Below are 19,458 nucleotides of genomic sequence, written 5' to 3'. Positions count from 1 at the left end.
ATAAAACCACCTCCGGAAAGCAGACATATGGTACAGAGTATTTTTTACTATAAGGTTTGTTTTGTGCCGTAAATTCCTACATATCCTCTCTGAATGGATATATATTTATCCCAGGGAAACAAAGGCTGTTAATGGAATCATGGCAGCTTAGTCTTAAGTGGTATGAGTCATGAAAAAAAAAATGAGTACAAAATCATTCAGAAGGTTCTCATTCACCAAGAGCTGAGCCTTCCGCAAGATTTAGCTTTCACACCCTGAGGTGCTTGTATGATCACTAGGATTGCCGCTGGGCCTCCATGCTCTCCTACATGAGGATCTCCACAGTGGCTTGTCAGCCACATGCTGCCACATGACTTACCTGACCCGAGTTACGACATTGAGTCCACACTGTACTCTGAAAGGCTGTAAGACCATCAGCGTCCCTCCCCAGATCCAAAGGGACGTTTTCCAGATGGAATGGAGACAGATTATTCCAAGCACACTCCTGCCTTGTTGTGGCCTTGGAATCTATTCTCTGACCACATTTAGGAAGATTCTGCCTGGAAGATCTTCCCCCAAATACCCAGAGGAGTTGCTGTCTCCCGTCGCTGTTGTGATGGCTGAGCAGCAAGGGCCAGAGTCTAAAGCGAGCCCAGGAGCTCACAGAATCTCTTCTGTGTGCCCCGGCTGGGGGGTTTTCAGTCCCAAGTAGCTAAGCATGCCATGCATCTGGAATGCGAAGCAGGCCCCAGAATGTTCTCAGCATGCTGCAGCTCACTGTTTCCCATCTTCTACAGAAGAAAAGCTGGAGTTTTTTTGTGTTCTCTGATTTTCCAAAACCCATACAACAAATATGACGGGGGTGGGGAGATAGTCAAGCAGGACCTTCCCTCCTGCAGCCATCCTGGGCATGAGCCACTTTCAGACTGGGCCTGTGCTTGCAAAGCTCTGCTCTGCATCTCACAAGGAGCCTGCAAAAGGGCCTGACATGGAGGGTCGTGANTTTTTTTTTTTTTTTTGTCCCTAAAGCCCTGTCTCTTTAACAAACCATGAAGAAACACAGCCTACCCAAAGTGAGTCACAGAAAATCTACAGCTCTCCGCCTTTATTTTTAAATAACACGTCTAGTCATAGTATGGAGACTCATAAGCAGTATATATAACTGTAAAAATCCAGGCATTTAAAAAAAAATGTGTGGCCTTCGTTCCTGAATACCAAGGAAATGTTGAGAGCTATTTATTTTTGAATACAGCATTATTTGGATAGCAACCTTTGAAGGTTTTCTTTTACTGGTGAGAGACAGTGATTCATCTCAATGAGACAGGCTTGCTGATTCTCTGAGCGGTACAGTCAGGGACACTCGTTAGCCAACACTTTCCCTTCTCAGAAGCCAATTAGTTTTGATGGATGGTTTTTATCAAATGCTTTCTAAAGAAACTGCAATGTCTATCCTGAAATTTTCCCTAGCAGGAATCTATTTCAGACAGCACCCATCTGAGCCCAGGTAATGGCTTCTCATTTGTGTGAGGGCCGCTGTCCTTTTGCATTTGCTTTTCTATCGATGGCCCCAACCGGGCTTGTCCTGGGAGCGCAGGAGCCACCGCTCTGAAGTGCCCCCCAGGGAGTGAGGCAGATCTGCACAGAAGTGATGTGGGTTCCCGGCTCTGAAACACATGTAAGCACGGAGCACTCTCTCTGCTCCTCTGTCTCACAATCAGTGGATTTATTGGGAGATTGCTGACATAAAGATATGAAGCAAAACATCTGAATAGAACAGCTGCACAGAATTTGGACTTGTGTAAACGGGTCTGACATCACACATTCTGCATGTGAGTTCCATGGAGTCTCCATGTGGTGCTAATACAGTAACACGGCTACAAAGTCCCTGCGGCTCACGGCGGCGTGATGAGCTCCAGAGCTGAGGGAAGGGAGCCAGGAAGGCCGCACCATTGCTGAATGGGCAGGCTCTGGGCAAGGTCTCTTCTCACTGAGCTGCTTGGGGGATTGGAAGCCCTGCTGGGCTTTCTACCAGCACTGAGCTTCCCGCGGGGGATGTTGGTGCTCACTACTTCTGAGTGGGTAGGAGAGAGAGCTCTCACAGTATTCTGCCTTACTCCATGGATCAATGGATGTGGGAGGGTGGAGGGGTGATGGGCAGGGTGGAAATCAGCTTGCTCCTTACAGCCAGGAAAATGCAGGTAAAGAGGACATGATGTCAGTACCCAGTGCTGGGAGGCTGGAGTCCTGTCCAGGGCACACGGTAGCTCTGGTCAAATCAGCAACACCACGCTGCCCCATGCCTGGAAGCAAGGGCCACACATGTTCTTTCTCTTCTGCAAAAGACATGGGCTACAGGCATTTGCCAGATAGTTATCTGTCTCTCTGACCTAGAAGAAAATTCCAGTCTTAATTTTTTAAAAAGATTCAAGGCCATACAATATATGTTGGCCAACTGACCACAAAGAGGAAGACCTGGGGAGAGATTTAGAGAGCACGGCTTTCCTTATTTGCTCAAAGTGGCTGGGCTGCTTTCCTCACCAACAGTTGCTAGGATCAGAGCACACAGAAGAAGTGTGGGGTTGCAAACACAACCGTCCGATAGATTTTCAAGGTCGATGAACTTATGAAATGTAAGCCATTTGCTTGAGAGAATCACATGTGATTATGTCAGTGGGGCCCCTCGTATTTTAGAGCGGCACCTGTCAGCTACGGGTGATGTTACATCCCAGCTCCGTTGGACCTAGGATCCATTCCAAAGAGATCTATTCAGAAGCACTGGATTTCAAGAGTTGTGAATGTGGAGATGGAGGATCTCTGGACACAGATGGGATTCCCAGGGTCTAAGGAAGAGCAGCAAGAAAGAAAGGAGGGTTAGGAGAGAGCTCAGTTCAGGAGAGCCACAAAGAAAGTGCCACAAAGCACACACAACACACAATCTTACCTAGCTACTTTTTTTCCTCCAGTGGAAGCTATCTTTAATTTTCTTAAATGAACTAATTCAACAGAGATGACTGTCAGAGAAGGAATTCTAGTCTTCTAATCTGCTGGGGCCCGAAGTGGTGGCTTAGATCCACCGCTGCTGAGATCAGAGCCTATTTTGGAGCTCTATGCAGGTTCTAGAGCTTTCTCTAATTGCCCCAACTGGAATTAAACCAACTATACAGCGTTAATGAGCTGTGCAGCCACATCTGCCTCTGCCAGGCACACTGAGCCCAATGCTTGCTGTTTGGGCCACACACTAATCATCTCTCAGGTTTTCTGCACATTCTTTCCCAAACCAGGCAGCCCTGCCAACTCGTCAACAGAGCATTTCATCTCTGAAAACCAAGTCACTTTCTCTTTTTTTCGCCTGAGAATGCCCACAATCACTCTCTCACAGACCCAGAAATAGAAGCATGGTCATTTTTATTGCCTCTTTAATTTAATGGGGGAGGGTGTTCTGTAAGCTAATATGTAGCTTCCTTGGTGATTATAGTACTTGCAAGCTTCTCTGGTTTAAACTGGAGAACAGAAAATGTCACCATTCTCAGCTGGTAGGGAAGGAAAAAAAACATGCAGGTGGATGGTGTGAAATTTTAGCAGACGAGAAAGAATTAATCCCAAGTGCAGCGCTCCTCTGGTCATTTCCTGCTTGGCTTTGCCCACTCCATGTTAATGCTTGAAAGGCATGCTCCAGCTGAAAGAGCGTGCATGAACTTTGGGATCCAGCGTCCCTACCCTGCCACTTTTAGCTAGGCCATACCTTTCTGAGCTTGGGTTTCTGCACCTGACGCTTGGAGCTAATGGTACCTGACTCAAGGTGGTACCACGAGGGTGAAATGGTGATGGATACAGACGTGCTTCACCTCACTGTGTGCTCCCTGCTAGAGCGGTGTGGCCTTGAGCCAGCTACTTAACCCCTGGCCTTGGATTTTTCATCTGTAAAGCAGGGTTAAAAGCAGTACTCCCACCCCTTGAGTTGTGATGAGTATTGAATAAATTAAATTTTATAAAGTTTCTAAAATACTGCTTAACTTTAAATGTTTTCTGTACTTTTTACTTATTGGATAATACATCTATGATTTATGTTCTCAGGTGAACTTCACTGCAGGATAATTTAAATACAGCAGAACTGATATTTGTAACTCAATTATCACTGAGCACTTTGTGCCAAGCACTAAGAAAGGTGCCCTATGGGAATTTAAATTAGCGGGACTGTGTTGCAAAAGGCAATGGAAAGGCAGGGCTTCAAGTCAACAGTTCACTTTGACGGCCCCCACGGTGCAGGCTCCAACACAACGCCAAGTTCAGAAGACACGCAAGACGTCCTTCAAGAGCACCTGAGATACAGTGTCATTCAATTAATCATGGTTGACAATTTTAGAAAGTACTGATAAATGATAACTCTAATAATAAAATATCAAAATAAAAATGACATAAAATTGTAATCACCACTATTCCCACCCTAAAAGAGAACTATATTTTATGCTTTAGTTGAAATTCTTTTTAAACAAACTGATTTTTTAAAAATTCCATGTGTGTACGCATGCGCAGGTGCACAAAAATCAGAATCCTACTACTCTTTAAAGTTTAATAGATTGAAAACATCTTTGTGTGTCATTGTTTTGCTTTTTATTATTATTTTTACTTTTTATTTTGAAATACCTTGGGGTTTAATAAAGGACTGTACAAATAGCACAGAGATGCATGGAGACCAAGCAAAAATCTCATTTCTACTTAGAGATTCACCCGCTCTTTGTGGCATGGTGGGCTCTTGCTAGTGCGGTAATAGCTGGTGCTGAATGCTGGGGTTTCCCTCAGAGCTTCTGCATTTATTAACCAAGACTCTTCTCTAGAGAAGAGCTCATTCTCCCTCTCTTATTTATTTAATCATGGATATTTACTTTATTATTTGGGTTATAATCTAACAATGTGATTTTGTTACATACTTTGTTGTTCAGACTGTTTCAGCTTTGATTACTAGGAGCTTTTGGATTCGTTCATGTGCTTTATTTATGTATTATGGAATTCTGTCCCAGCGGCATTAAGTGGACTAAAACAGCTATGACTGTTAGCTTAATAGGTATTTTTTTGTGTGCTGAAGGAGAGAGGAGCATTTTAATATATTAATAAATAATAATATAAATATATTTAAAATTTTTTTTCTTAAGAATTATATTACATTGCAACACCACAAGCTTTCCAGACTCATCTTTATTTCCATTGCCCCAGCCCTGAATCAGACAGTTCTCCAAGGATTCCTGGTTCTTTTTATTGGACAGTGATATTGAGAAACCAGCATTACTGGGAATTAGGCACTCTCCTCTTTACTGAAATGTCCTTGTTTCTAGCCTTTCTGAGTGGACAGGGCTAGGAGAGATAGATACAAAAGAATATAGGATGCACGTGGTAGGTATGTGTGTATGTCAGTACATATAGTAATGCATACATGTACATGTCTATAGATGTATCTGTGTCTTTCCCTTTTATGTTGCTGTAATATAAGACTGGGTAATTGGTAATTAACAGAAATTTATTTGGCTTGCAGTTCTGGAGGCCAGGAAGTCCAAGGTCCAGGGTCTGAGTGTGGTGAGGGCCTTCTTGCTTTCTTACAGCATGGTGGAAGGCATCACATGAGAAGAAAGTGGGGGTGCATGCCCAGAAACCCACTCCTGAGACAACAAACCCAGTCTTGCAGTAATGGTGTTGGTCTACTCATGAGGACAGAATGGTCAGCTGGATCACACATGTTTTAATATGTTGCAGTTTTATTTTCTTTCAATAAAAAATTCTTATTTCCCTCAAGATTTTCTCTGTGACCACTGGCTTATTAGAAGGTACAGGTTTAATTTCCAAATATTGAAGGGTTTTTTTAGGTATCTTCCTGTTATTGATTTCTAATTTCATTAAATTATGGTCAGAGATAGTTTGTATGGTTTTGGTTCTTTAAAATTTGTTGATGTTCATTTTATGACCCTTAGTATGATGTATTTTGATGAATGTCCCATGTGTACTTGAAAAAAGTGTATTTTGCTGTTGGGTGGAGTTTTATATTTATGTATATATATATCAATTTACCTAGTTGTCGATAGCATTTTTTCAGTCCTCTATATTCAAGTATTCATCTCTCTGCTGCTTCTATCAATTAACAAAAGAGGCATGTTGAAGATTCCAATAAAAATCATCCATTTTGGGGCTGAGGTTGTGGCTCAGTTGTAGAGTACTTGCCTCACATATATGAGACACTGGGTTCGATTCTCAGCACCACAGAAAAATAAATGAATAAAATAAAGGTCCATCAACAACTGAAAAAAAAAATTTAAAAATCGTCTATTTTCTCTTTCTGTTCCTTTTCTTCTTGCCTTATGTCTGTTGAAGCCCAATATCATTATGAAATCTCTTTATCCCCTCATAAGATTCCTTGTTCTGAAGTACACTTTGGTATTAGCATAACTATTCTGGCTTTCTTTTTTCTTTTCTTTTCTTTTTTTTTTGGTGGACAGTACCAGAGATTGAACCAAGGGGCACTCGACCACTGAGCCACATCCCCAGCCCTATTTTGTATTTTATCAGAGACAGGGTCTCGCTGAGTTGCTTAGTGCCTTGCTTTTGCTAAGGCTGGCTTTGAACTCACAATCCTCCTGCCTCAGCCTTCTGAGTCACTGGGATGAAAGGCGTGTGCCACCGCACCTGGCTCTGGTTTTCTTTATATTAACTTTTGCTTAGCATAGTTTTCTCTACCCCTTTTTGATTTTGTGTGTGTTTGTACTAAGGATTGAACCCACAAGCACTCTACCTCTGCGCTATCTTTCCAGCTCTTTATTTTTTGAGACAGGGTCTTGCTAAATTGACCTGGCCTTCAATTTGCAATCCTCCTGCCTCAACCTCCCAAGTGGCTGAGATTGAAGGTGGTAGCCACCACAACCAGCTCTGTCCCTTTACTTTTAACTAATCTGTCCTAATTAAGGAGGGTTGACTTATTCCATCTGCCTTTTGCTTCTTTTTCTGTCTTTTCTTGCATTGTCTGAGTTTTTCTTATAATTCTCCTTTATCTCTTATGAAGTATTCACTTCTCTTTTAAAATACTTGTTGGTGCTTTCTCTAGAATTCTCTATGGTAAATATAATCTGAGTCTACCTTCAAATATTATATTGCTTCCCATGTTGTATAAGGGCCTAGCAGTAGTAAATTCTTTTTTATTATTTTTTTAGTTGTCGATGGACACAATACCTATATTTTATTTGTTTTTATTTTTATGTGGTGCCAGGGGTCAAACCCAGTGCCTCACCCATGCTAGGCAAACGCTCCACTCCTGAGCTACAATGACAACCCCAGTTAAATTCTTAACTTTTCCATTCCATCATGTTTTCATTCGTTTGAGCTGCTGCAATAAACAGAATACTTCAAGTTGGGTACCATAAATAATCAATATATTTCTTACAATTCTGAAAGCTGAGAAGTTCGAGATCAAGGGGCCAGCAGGTTTGGGATGTGGTGAAAACTTCTCTCTGCTTTCAAGTGGGCGCCAGACCCCTGCGACTCAACAAGACAAAGTCAGAGGGGAAAGGGCAGAGGGAAGGAGGTGGCTTCCCACAACATTTATGAGGTTCTTAAGTCCCCACTTAACACATGAGGGCGCGTCACCCCAAATCCCGACCTCTTCCTATTGTCCCACAAATGAATCAGTTTCATCCTGTGCGTTTGAGGGACACATTCAGAGCCCAGCCCTTCAGGCTGTCTTCTCTCACCTTTCATTTTACCAAACAAAAACAGAATACATTGCCACTAAGACTGTTTTTTTTGACAGTCTGTTTTCTTTTAGAACAATTAAAAATAAGAAAGATGAATTTTATTTTAACTTTATTCAGTTATTCCATTTCCAGAGTCCTTTTTTCTTTGTGTGGATTCAGATTTGAGCCTGATGTCATAATCTTGGTGCTTGAAGAACTTTCTCTGACATTTCTTATTGAGTAGGCCCCATGGCAATAACTCCTCTCAGTTCTTGTAGTCTGAGAAGGTCCTTTCTTTCTTCTTCTTTAAAATATATTTTGGCTGGATATAGAAATATCAGTTGCTAGTTCTTCTTTTCTTTCAGGACTTTAAAGATGTCTCTACACTGTCTTTCAGTTTGCATTATTTCTGACAATAAGCCTGTTTTGCTCTCAGGATTTAACATTCTTCCCCACCCCCCGCCCCGCCGGGCTGCATCCAATCTACCCTCCCTGTTGGTGGCTTTCAGCAGTGTAAGTATTATGATGAGCATGGCTGTGTACTATGGTTTCAATGTGTCCCCAAAAGGTCATGAGAGGAAAACATAGTCAACTATGTTTCAATCATCTACTTCTAAGACTCAAATTACGCCTATGTTAGAAAGTTTAATATTGTTCTGCAGCTCTGGAAGGTTTGCCTCTATTTTTTTCTCCCATTCTTTTCTGCATGTTTCAATTTTGGTAAATTCTATTGATTACCCTCAGAGTCACTGATTTTTGCCATGGCCATGTGAGTCTACTAACAAAATTGCCCAAGTCGTTCTTTTGTTGGCTTTCCACTGCTGTGACAAAATACCTGAGAAAACCAGCTTAAAGGGGGAAAATTTTACTTTGGCTTGACGTTTCAGTGTATGGCTGCTTGGTCTCATTGTTTTGATCCATGGTGAAGCAGAACATCATGGCAGGAAGCAAATGGGAGAGCCAGGCAGCCGGCTCATGGTCGCCGAGAGAAAGGAGGACCAAGGTCTCCATAGCAGCTTCAAAGACGTACCCCCAAGGACCTCAGTTCTGCCCCCTAGGCCCACCTCCTAAAGATTTTACCACCTCCAGCAGCACTGTCAGCTGGAGACCATGCTTTAACATGTGAGTTTAAGGACAGTTAAGTTCCAAATCATCACAATTTTTTTAATATTTATTTTTTAGTTGTAGGTGGACACAATACCTTTATTTTATTTTTATGTGGTGCTGAGGATTGAACCCAGGGCCTTATATGTGCTAGGCGAGTGCTTTACCTCTAAGCCACAGCTCTAGCCCCTCATCACAACTCTTTATCACTGTTTTTGTGTTTGGTTTTGTTTATTTCAAGCATTTCCATTGGATTCTTTCTTAAGGTTTCTGTTTCTTTTCTGAAATTGGCTACCTAATCCTGGATTTTATTTACCATTTTCATTCTGGTCTTTAACGTATTCATTGTGATATTTAAAGCACTCTGTCATAGCACAATGGTGTAATGGGAATTCCTCGTGCTCATCCCCTCACCGAAACATTGGCTGGAGGAGCTCCCACACATGAGAATGCCTTCACATGAGCTGAGAATCCAGGCGAAAGATGAAGAAACCTGAGTGTGGGACAGAGACAGGCTCACCTGTCGCATACCACCCTTTCCCTAAGTCCAGGCAATCCCTGCATGGGGAAGGAGACATTGCTGTGGACCCTAGCACCTGTCCCAGCCCCTGCTGTCCCAGCTCCAGGCTCAACATCAGGGCAGTCCCTGCCACCCCAGGCTTTACATCCACCTCACTGCCGGGTCCGCATCTGTGGACTCCAGCTCCATGTTGGTACTCAGAGCCCCAGGCACTGAACTGGCACCTCTGGACACGGGCTTCAAGTAGTTAGCCTCAACAATCTAGGCCCTGGGTCAGCACCCAGAGCCCCTGGATCCAGTCCTGCCCCACAGCCTCATATCACAGGCTGTCTGTGGTAGATCTAGGCTACAGGCCTGACCTCACTCATGTAGCCAGTATGCTCCACCCAGCCCAGGAAGGAGCCCCTCCTTCACCCGGCCAACAGTGGTCAATGTTTGGGTGGAAACAAAGATGTGTTCCAGCTGCCCTGAACGACACAGAAGAGCAGAAGAGGATTTTATTTATTTATTTATCTTTTCCCTTCTTGGGTGAAATAGCCTGACCTTCTGGTAGGAGAGTCTGTCTTGAATCAGAAGGGGTTTAACCAAATCACAACAGGAAGTGGTTCCAGTGCCAGCACCGCCCTGCTCCCCCTCCTCCTGGGGAGCAGAGCATCCATCCCGATTGGCTTTAACCCTGCGTCTCGTGGCGGCAGCCCTGGGGGCCTTGGCACATGGTGCTGCACTTTGCCTTTGGGATTTCTGCTCTCAGAAAAGCCTAAAGAAGAATGAGCACTTGCCAAAGGAAGAGGCACCAGTCAGGAGCCCTGCCTCCAAATGTAGCTAATTTCTATTTAATTGGCCAGTTACTACATTGAAAATAAAGACCAGTTGGTAATCAAAACCAGGAGGACAAAAGCTGAGCCATTGTGTCAGCAAGATAGAAAGAATGACCAGGCGGAAACAAGGCAGGCCCTGGGGAAAGTGGAGAGACCAGCTTCAGAGCAGCAGAGTTCTGGGAGAGCTGGCAGCTGTGGGCTTCCCTCGTAAAGATGGATATCAGTTTTATTCGAGTTCCTCCGCCATCCACGGAACTGATGTTAATCGCCAGTTGGTCTTTTGTTAGAAAGCATTTGTTCCTTTATTAAATAAAAATTAAAAACACATGTACAGAGCAATTTTAAAACTGCCAAACAAGATGTGCTCGGCACCTCTTGGTGCATCCCTGGAGACAGGCAGAAACTGGGCAGGTTTCAGGAGAGCCCTGTGCTTCGGGCACTTGCTGACCACCTGGCTGGCAGCACAAGCTTGCAGGCAATGTGGCAAATGTGACTGTTCCCCTCCAGGGAAAGAATGTGGAATCCACAGCGCTGGGCGAGGCTCGTCCCATGGCCAGACTGTCCCCTGCATCCATAATCCAGGCCTTTCTCACCATCCAAGATGTACAAGTGCGACTTACAAAGACTTGTTCTCTTGTCTGTGCTGTTTGGCATGAAAGAATGGGTGGGAAAAGGCAAAAGGGGGAAGGGGAAGGGACACCAACGGCTGGAGTGGGGTCCCTTGCTGTGAGCGGCTTCTTCATATTGAGTTTTCTTAAGGCAGATGCTTTTTAGTTCAACTTTAAATCCAAACCTTTGTCCTTTCTATCTCCAAAAGGCAGGCTGTGTCTCACCCTGCTAATTAGCATGAAATTATTTCTTCTTCCTTGTTAGAAACTCGGCTTGCTTTTTTTTTTTTTCCAAAGATAAAATTGTCATCCCTGCTTAATGTTTATTGGATTCATTCGGAAGCAGTGCATTTTCATCAAAGGAACTAAAAGGCCCGGGAGATTCAGTGAAGAAGGGCCATGCAGGAGGGTCACAGTAAGTAGCACTTCTCATCAAACCAGCTGCCCAGGGATGCTAAAGTGCCGTTTTTAAAAACTGACAACTAATAAGGCCATTCAGCTTTTACTGTTTTCTAAGAGCCTCTGCTAAATTAATCATAGCGCACAATAACCCTGTAAGGTAAAAGAATAATTCCCGGTATTTTGAAAGCAATCAGTAATTCACAAAGAGGGAGGTAATGTCCCCCAGAACCGAGATTAAAACCCGGACACCCGAGGGAGGCTCCACTCCCTTCCTGTCATCAAAGGCCGGCTTGTTTGTATCCTAGCAGGGCCTTGGGTGAGCAAGCGTGGTCGGAGCAGCCCACAGCCTCAGGAATGGGAGGCCACTGTGCCGCAGAGGATGCCGGACAGTCTGTCCTCCAGGGCTGTGGGACGAAGGCTTGGGGTGGGGGCTGTTAAGCTTGTTTAATTACATACTCTTCTTACAAGTGGCCAGGGGTCCTGCTCAGGGACTCAGGCCCCGCGTCAGCTTGCCCCAGGCCACCCACACACTGGTACACCCAGGCACAAGGAGGGGCAGCTCCCTTTTGGCACTAGCTCTGGCCTGACTTCCCAGACACATCTGCACAGCAGGAGCAAAAGCCCGTCCTTTCCAGAGGACCCAGTTCTTTGAATCAGAACTGCAGAGAAGCATTTGTCTTCTTTTCTTCTCAGGTGATGGCACACCACTTCATCCCTGCAGGAAGGGATGGGCAGAATTACTTGGAAAAGCCCATTAAGTGCTATGAAGAGGTACAGTGCCTCTCTCCTCTGGGGCCTCTCCCTGGAAGAGCAAAGGGGACCCCAGAAGTCTTCCTGAAAGACAGTTTGCTTCTGAAAATGAAGTGAGTCACTTCACCTCTTAGGTGTTGTGGGGTGGGGGGGGGTGGAGGGAGCACTGTAAAACTGGGCACAATCAAAGTTAGTCACCAAGCTACACCAAGCCTGGGCAGCTGGAGGTCATTCCCAGGAGCCTCCCCACCTCCACTCCTTGGCCTCTTCCTATAGCAGCCTCCGTTCTCCATTATCCCTTCGGCAAGAGCTTCCTCCATTCTTTAAAGACACTGAATATTTTATTGACTCAAACCTGGGAAACGGACCAGAGGGCAAACAAAGTTTGGGATGCTGGTTTTTAGCTGGATTTATGTTTTATGCATGGAATCATTTTAACTATTGGCTTTAAAATTTAAAATACCCCTAACATTCAGCAACTTGAGGGATAACTACAAATGTGCCATAGGAACATTTGGACACCTTAAAGATTATTCCAGGATTTTAGGAGTGTCAAATGAGAGAAGGGCCTTTTTTTTTTTTTTTTTTTTTTTTAACTAGGACGTTTCAGCCGCTGAGTATGGACAGGCGTTTTAGATTCATACCAGGAGCGCCTCCAGAAGACTCTTCTGCACCCCTCACAATGGATTCATCTTTCCTCTCATCAAGTGAAAATATCCCCAGATCCCAAATACGTATTAGGTTAGTAAACAAGGAAGGAGCAGGAGACGTACACTCGGCAGGCTCATCTCTTTAGGGATCCCATGGTTCAGGCCAGTGAAGGCGGTGCCCTCTGCCCAGGGCGGGGCTTCCTAGGGTCTACTTTCACCTGTTTGGTCAGGGGACAAAGGGCAGGCCCCATGCAGAGGGTGCTTCTTCCCAGTGTCCTTTGCAGGGTCTCTAGGGCATGAAAATCTTTTAATAATTCTGATTTTGAATATCAAATGGAAATGAGAAGTGCATTTAAGAATGGTGGACACTGTCCACCCTAAGAGCGAGTCTTCTGCAAATAGGTTGGGCAGGTGTCTGCTCACCAGCCCAGTTCTCAACTCAGCACCCTGCATCACCTGCTCTAAAAGGTGCTCAGGCTCCCACCTCCTCACTGCCCAGAGCTAGTAGAATTTAGTTGACCTAGGGCGTGGCCCGGACAGTACGGTTGCCAAAGCTATCCTAGTGACTCCGATGTGCGGTCAAGGTTGAAAATAACTACAGAGTGATTTAATGTGGCCTTCAAGGCCCCTTGCTCCAGCCCCAGATTAACTTGACCTTTTCTTCCTGCACCTTATTTTATCCTGTCTGTAAGCCTCGGAGGCACACTAGCTGTGTCCTGAATAGATCTGCTCACTCATGGCTCCACATTTCGTATGCACATTGTCTAACTCTGGGCACCTACTCCTCATCTAAGAAAGCTTCCCTGCCAACCCCACCATCCGCGTGGGTCACTCCTTCATCACAGAACTCTCTGTGCCTGTCTCTAGGGGAGCGCTTCTCCATTTCATTATAGATTCCTGCTTGTAGTTGCCCCTTGACTCCTGCCCACCGGATCGTGGGCGCTTTGTCATTTCAGTGAGAAGCACAGGGTTTGGCAGGTATAGACTTTCATGAATGCTTATCGAGTGAAGGAATGCCAGTCTAGTGGACTGTTGATGTTCCACCACGCTGAACCCTGTTCTCAAACCAGGATCATCTGGGAGACCCGAGTTGGCAAATTAGAAGTGGGACATCTACATCTTTGCTACTCAAAGTGTGGTCCACAGACCACCAGCAGCTACATTACGTGGGAGCTTTTACAAATGTAGAATCTGCACTTCAACAAGATCCCCAGGCAATTTATATGCAAATCACTGTTTGAATTATGTTTTTTAACAAGCTCCCAGGAGATTCCTACTTAGACAGTCTGCCAGTCTTATTTGGGACCCACTGTTCTAGACTCCATTTACTAAACACAGTGGGTCCTGTGGGATTGCCTACTTTGTTCCTTTTATACCCCTTCCTCCCATACTAGCAGAGCCCCATGGTTCTGTTCAGGTACCAGCCATCCCCACCAGGCCTGGGCCTCCAGGAAGCTTGTCCCCACCTCCAGCCCGGAAGTGGGCCTGACAGATCACAAGGACACCCCTTGCCCCAGGCCAGGAATTGGTTCAGGAATGGACATGTGACCAAATTCAAATCAGTGAAATGTGAAAGTCTGGAAAAATTTCCTCTTTATCCTCAGAGAAAGCTTAGGGAAGAAAAAAATCTCTCTTTTTCCTCAGCACATTATCCTGCCTCAACATGACCCCTGGGAACTGCTGTTGCTATCTTGCTCTCTGCCTAAAGGGGAAGGCCAGCACTGAGGGACCCAGCAGAGAGACCAAATACGTATTAGGTTATATAAGAGCACCTGATTCTTAGGATGTCACTCTTCTGTCTCTAGACTTTTGTAATAGAAGGGTGAACTACATGCAGGTACCTTGAAACCATTTCTGTCCCTTGAAACCAAAGGCACCCGCTGATTTTGAACATCATGCTGAGTTTATGCATCAACAGGCACTTAAGCACCTACCATTAAGCCTTATGCTAACTGCATTGTTCAAACTTATTCTAACCCTCAGATGATCTATAAGGTGCATGCTACTATTCTCATTTTACAGATGAAGAAACTGGCTCTTGGAACAATTAAGTTGTTAAGTCAAATAGCTAGTAGGTGGCAAAGTCAGAATTTGAACCCTAAGTTAGAATTTGGAGTCTGCAGGACTCTCAAACATATGCTCCTATGCTCTGCTAAGCTTCCCATATAGGATGCCCTTATATGTGAGGTTTCAGTAGGTCAGCATTTTTCAAATATGTGGGCTCAGGACCCCTTTACAGTCTTAAAAGTATTGCGAATCCTAAAGGGTTTTTATTTATTTGTATTATACCTATAGATATTTACCACATGAAAAATGGAAACAAATTTAAGATGCTTAAAGATATGTTAGTCCATTTTGTGCTACTGTTAAGTAATATATTTTTATTTTTGAAAGACTAGATTTTCCTAAACAAAACAAAATGGTGAGAAGCATGACGTTGTTTTACATTTTTGCAAATCTCTAACATCTGACTTAATAGAAGACAGCTGGATTCTATCTGTTCCCGCTTTCATTCTGCTGAGATATATTGTTTTAGTTGAAGTATACAAAGAAAATCTGGCATCACATAGACTTGTCATTGGAAAAGAGAGGGATATTTTATGACTCTTTTCAAATAAGTGTGTGAAATGTTTTGATACTACACCAAAACTGCATGAATTTTAGTTTCTCAAAGGGAAATTGCAATGCAGAGTCTAAAGCCACGTGAATCATTTTTTTCATTTGTATCACATAAAAATTATTGATCTGTTTTGTGCCTTGAATATTTTGCTTATGCATGTTTTTAACATCAGGCATTGGTCATTTGGAAAATTCTGTATCACTGAGTTTTATAGATCTCCTGAATGTACATTATATTATACTGCATTTAAAAATTGCATTTGTAGGGGTTGGAAGTGTAAATCAGTGGTAGAGCACTTGCCTAGCATGCCTGAGCCTGGGTTGAATCCACAACTCTGCAAAAATCAAACAAAACGTTGAATTTGTTGACATCACCGTTGATCTCATCACTAAACGCTTTAAATATTGATAAGCTGTGAAGCTCATGGTGGCTAATACAAGTTTTCCAAAATTTTAATTTTTGCTTAAAAACTCAAATTTTACCACTGAAGACAAATACTCTCAAGTACTTTCTTTGAAGTGACAGGTTTGGTTGTTTATTTTTGAGAGAATGTCTACCAAATACCAAAGTGAAAAGTGGAATTCCATGACCAAAGTAGATGGTTTAGCTTGTAACTCAGTTATACAAGTGTTTTTCCCTGAGACAAATCTTGTACTTCCATATGCAGTAGATGGGCTTCATGCACGTTTCCTATTTCATCACATGGGTTATTAAAAGGATGTGTATTTAAGGGTTTTAAGGCAATAAAATTAGTAGTTTGCACAGCTTCATCAAATACTTTTTTTTCCCTTTGTTTCTGGAGATCAAACCCATGTCCACATGCATGCTAGGGAAGCACCCAACTGTTGAACTACACCCTGAGATCCACCTAAGGGCATTCTTAAATAAACCTAGTGGGACTTTTTCTTTTACTTTCCTTTTAGTATGAATGTGTTGCAATATAGAATACAGTGACAGTTACAGCTGCTTAATCATGGTTTGGTGCCACTGCTCAGGAGTTTTCTTCACCAGTGCTTTTACACCATCAGCACAGTATCAATATGGTGAAAAAGGTAAATGGCATCTTAGTACAACTGTGGGCTCCGTTTAGATGCACTGGGTAACCTGAAGTGTTCCTGGGCTCCTGGGAATCACGAGGCCACACCTAGACAACTGCTATAGTAAGTGATTATTTGGTAAATGAAACCTCTTAGAGGACATTATGTATATAAAATGGTTACTACAGAGGCCTCTAAGAGTCTGGCTCCTACATTTGGGTCAATGTCACTATTGTCTCAGTAGCTGCCAGTACATGGACCATGAAGACAGGTCTCTTGGGCATCTTCAGGTGCCAAAGTGCTTGGGAAGCCTCAAGGTCAGAGGGCACAAAAACTGGCTCATCAGGTCCACATGCTTCTAGTTACAGATATACCAACAACACTGGGCATCCGCAACTACCTTCTCTGTTTCCCTGTTTGGCCCATTAGGAAATTTAACACGCACTCAGCTTAGAAATACACTATTTAATTCGATCTGATTTCTGTATCTAATTCTTAAAACACTCCTATTGGGGAAGTCATGTAAGTTCAGCCTTTTTCTTGGGCTACATTTTCTCTGATGCTGAATAACTGTTAAATAATGAAGACTGGTATCATTCCAAGGGGGCATTGAGACTCCCGAGCGGCAACTCTCCCCTGTGGCCCACCAGAGGCAGGCATCTTGGCTATAGAATATCAGCTCGAGGTGTCTCGCTGAGCCAGTCCCTGTTCCAGGACAGAAAACCCAAGTCCGTGAGTCAGCCCCAGTGTGCTGAGCACTGGGATTTTCCTTTCTTTTGCTAGAGGAGGAAGAATAACAACAGCTTGCGTGAATGCCTACAGCGGGAAAAGCCATCCTGTAATTCCAGCCGGCTGGGCACCTCCAGGCCAGAGGCAGTCCCTTGACTCGTGATTGCTCTGTGGAATTTGCCCTGGCACCATCTGAAGGGTTAAGGAGAACCCTGTTCCTCACTTGCAGAGACTTGGTGCTGACTGGAACTGGGGGAAAGGCCAGGCGGCTGCTTGTCTGCTGTATCTACTAAACAAATTCCTTCAAAGCACAGAAGCAAGACAGACAACCCAAGAAATTGACCTGAACTTGATCTGCAGAATGATCGTTTCTGCTTTGCTGTGTTGTTGTGGAAAAAAAATAAAATCAAGATATGAACGTGGCAGAGAAAGAAGCTCCCCAGAGCATCAGAGAAACAGCTCTGGGTTCTTGCAAGTTTTTCCTAACACTTGACCTAAGATATTCTTTCCTTCAGGGCTTCTTGGGCTGTTGTTGTTTTTTTTTTTTTTTTTAAAAAAAAAAAAAACACAACAGTATCATATGCTCCCACCCTCAGATCTGTGCTGGGAACTCAGGAGTTGTAATGATCTCCTCAGCTCTGGGCCTCTTAATCTTCAGGGCAAACTCACTTGACTGTATCCCAGGCCTTGAGAGGGAAGACGGAAGGAGCAGGGCCAATGGCATCTCTGGAGCAATCATTTTCCAGGTCCAGACCATGTTTTTCTTATCTGTGTGACATGCCTGGCCTTTGTGTGCTGAATCTGAATTCAGCCTCACAGTGAGGAATGTGTGTTGGCACCTCGGCAGTACCCTAGTGATCTGCTGCACCCACCGCCCCCTTTTTATTTTTCCACTATTTGCTCAGCATTTGAGTTCTTATCATTATGGCCGCAGAACACTCTTTCCCTCTGAAAGAGCGTTATATCTGTATTGTACTAGACTGAGAAATGACCAATGAGTTGTTGGAATTTGTATTCCTGTTTCACTACTAAAGGGTCGTAAATATTGGAAAAGTCATGTCCCTATTCTGGGCTTCATCTGTATAATGGGGATTGGAGAGAGAGCTACGTTTCCAGTGGATCATAAACTTGGAGATCAGAACCACATTTTTTGCAGGATCCTCTCCTTTCCACCCTCTTCCACCCGTCAGTTAAAGAGAGCAGTGAATCCCTATGCTGAGATAGGCTTTGGGGAACCTCTGCAGTTGATTGCTTCTGGGTCCTCTTCAATCCTAACATTTGTTTTCTCTCTTTCTCTAAATGCCAAGTTGTTCCTCCACCCCCACTAGCTTGTGAACTGCCAAAGCTTCTGTGCCTCCTAGGTGGTCCACAGACTCCCCTCCCTGTCTCTGCAGGTTGAAGTCTGGACCTTCCAGACCTTCCACAGCCCCAAAGAGATGGGAAATTTGGTGCTTTTTAAAGTGCATTCTTTATTTAAAAGAGTGCAATGGAAGATCATAGGGGTCAGATGAGAGCAAGCACCCGGATGGGAGCAAAGGACATCTGCAAACAGGCACGCCTCCAGCACCCTGTCCTCGTGGCCACACAGAGGCTTCTGGTGAGGGAAAAGAAGGTTACTGCCAGTTTCTGGGGGAGCAGCCATGCCTAGGAGTGTGGAGCTACCCCACCCGCAAGCACCCGCAAGCACTGAGGACCAACTTCGCTTCCTGCTCCTACAATCAAGTTTGACAAGCTCCCACCTACATTGCTGGCTGGAATGCACTCAGGGAGTACAAACATTTATTCTCTGCAAGTGTGCTGGTACTGCTGCCTCAGGGACAAAGCCAAAAATGTGGTTTCTGAATCCCCTGATCTTGTCAAAGTCACACACTGCAGACTCGAAAAAAGAGAGAGCGAAGCCAGTTGGCTATGCATCTGTAGAAAAAGAAGGCAAATCTGGGTGGTTTGGGGGAAAACAAAGATGACAAGCTTGGAAGAGAATTCCCAGAACGAGTGTTAGTAAACACAAACACAGCGGGGAGACCTCTGTCACCCAGAAGTGAACACCCAGCAGAAACCTGTGTGGTGAGGAAGGTAAAGCTGCCACCCACTCTGTCTACTCAGGGGGCCAGTATGGAGTCTCATTTAAAACACACACATTAGAAATAGGATTCACCTACAAGATACATAATTGAAATCATAGACCGAAATTGAGATAAAATTCTGACCACATTTTTGTATATTTCCTAAAGTCACTATGAAAAAAATTGAGTCATTTCCTGCTAATCAGTTTATCAATCTAAACCTATCATGAGAGAATCAACTAAATATAATGCTGGTCAGAGTTGGCATAAGAACTGCAGGAAAACATCTCAGCCCATGTAAAACCAACAGCGGAAGAACTGCTTAGGTATCTGAGAGGACTGATAACAGAAAATCGCAGGCCAACCGATTGGGTATATAACCTTGGAAACTTTCTGGTCTCAGTGTTTCTGTAAATAAAATGGGACAGTGCTGTTTCATGGCTCTGTTGTGAGAAAATGAACAATCTCA

Source organism: Marmota marmota, unplaced genomic scaffold (assembly GCF_001458135.2).
Source record: "Marmota marmota marmota unplaced genomic scaffold, marMar, whole genome shotgun sequence".
Classification (NCBI taxonomy): domain Eukaryota; kingdom Metazoa; phylum Chordata; class Mammalia; order Rodentia; family Sciuridae; genus Marmota; species Marmota marmota.
The sequence above is the reverse complement of the archived record's forward strand: the minus strand, read 5'-3'. Positions refer to the sequence as shown.